This window comes from Phytophthora parasitica (assembly GCF_000247585.1).
Source record: "Phytophthora parasitica INRA-310 unplaced genomic scaffold supercont2.195, whole genome shotgun sequence".
Classification (NCBI taxonomy): domain Eukaryota; phylum Oomycota; class Peronosporomycetes; order Peronosporales; family Peronosporaceae; genus Phytophthora; species Phytophthora nicotianae.
Window position 1 is genome coordinate 13,153 of NW_008649181.1, and position 2,163 is coordinate 15,315.

Sequence of the window (2,163 nt, forward strand, 5' to 3'; positions counted from 1 at the left end):
AGCTATTATCCGAAACTTTGTGAAGGAGGGATCCGATTGGTGTTTCATTTCCGGAAATAACAACCGTCTATTTATATCCAGTAACAACCATAATTTTTAATGGAAATTTGCAGCATAGAGTACAGTGGTGGTTGTGAACATCGATACATGTGGCAGGTTACTAAACAAAGCCGTGTTTTACACGGAGAAGTTCTGAATTTTACACAGCTCTGTCCTTTGTGCATGGTTGCTTCGCAATTCGCTTTCCAATATTCGGGCGCGTTGTTCTAGCAGTACAAAGCAACTGTACTGTGCTCCTCAGCTGCATCATCTGCATCATCTGCACTCTGGCGTAAGCTGAAGTCTGTTCGGGCAACATTCACACGGATTAAAATTACTTCGGCTCGTCGTAATTTACCGTGATATTACGCTTGACCGCCACAAGCAACATGCACCATGGTGGGATTACTTGTGCAAAAAAGGATATCAGATATACATCGCGAATCTACTTGTTATAAAGTATGGATGCCTTATAAGCTGCAATGACATGTTATTGAGGTTCAGGAGAGAAAACCGGGTACGACAATACAACCTAGATCTCATATAACAGGTGTATCAAGTTCTCAAGTAACTTTATTTAAGTTTTGAGCCTTCTAAAACTCTGGATATAAAATCCAGAGAACTATACAAATGATCGCCGCCCTTTCGGTTAAGTCCGTCTGTTATTGCGTGGTATGTTGCACGAAAGACTAATTAGATTATACCCGCCTGACATGATATCTTGGTCCCAACTCAAGTGTAATTCCGTTTAGAAAAGAAGTAGTGTTTGATCTCCTAATCCTTAACGTCGAAAAATGATTTTCGTAGTGGGTCTTCAAATGAGGATATCCGGGTTTGATTGACATAGTTAATATGTGACTGACCCACCAAATGTTTATAGGTGGTCGTGGAACTATCCGACGGATCAACACATCCTGATAAATCCAATAACCATCCATTTCGCCAACAGCACGTGGAATGGCACCGAATTGAGCAAATTTGCTCCCGAGACGGGGATTGGTGTTGAATATATAGATTCTTATTCTCATCTACTGCGTTCCTAATGAAGAACTCATATTCAGTCGAAATGCCTCGCCGATTTCGAATGTACCCCACTCAGAATTCCGCCAATGTCGCTCAGAATTAAGCTTTTTTTCGCCTGGTAATCAAGCCGTTTTTTTTTTTTTTTTTTGGAGTAGTACTATTAATGCTATCTAGGACTGCACGATTTTATCTACACTTCGTACCAATGCTGCTGCAAGGGTTAAGTAAAAAAAAGTACGATTCAAGTAATTGCTTTTAAAGCCAAAATGATTATGCATTTCGGAACTACCATAATCCAAGTTTGGATTTTGGTACTTCCGAAACGCATGATGCTTTCAGTCTCGGATGCACGTTTCATTCCTCGAAAACACTCAAAGCGCTCAAACTCAGCTTGATCGCGTAAAAACCTCTGATACCTTCTATCGTCAGTCATGCGTCTTAGCGACTGCGTTGTTCGTTGTTGCTGCTCTTCTGGCCTCGAGACACGCGAAAGTGTCATCTAAACGACGATACCTACAACGCCTTCCGTCGCCGTTGCTCGTCAAAGCTATTTGACCTCAAACAGGCTGCTGAGGACCGATATTGCAGCTGATCAAGAAAACGAAGAGAGAGAGAGATTACTGCCGTCAAGAAATTGATGAGGTCAGATGCCTTCAAAAAGAATTCGCTGATGACATCTTCAAGCTATACAACCTTCAAAAGAAGATCTTAGACTGGGCAAAGTACGTGACTAGGTTCAACGACAAGGAGGCTGGGGTGACAATGCTCAAGGTTTTACAGACGCAATACAGTGATATGAAGTTGGCACGGATGATCAAATCCGCAAAGGCTTCGGCCAATCCCGCTGTTAGAAAGTTGAGAGAGAAGAAATGTACGGTCTAGGAAGTCCAAGTTATGGATACTGCTAGATGCTTGAACTATTACTTTGTTTTGATAGACCCAGTAACCTTCAGCTCTGGGGAGAAAAAAAACTAGATCTTCGCCTACAGCTGGGGTTGTTTCTCTTTTTTCAGTCTAGGATCACCTTATTTTAAACTTTGGTTTATCCATTTCACAAACTAAGAGCTAGAGCTGTGTGCCGGCTGTGTGTTACCAAATATC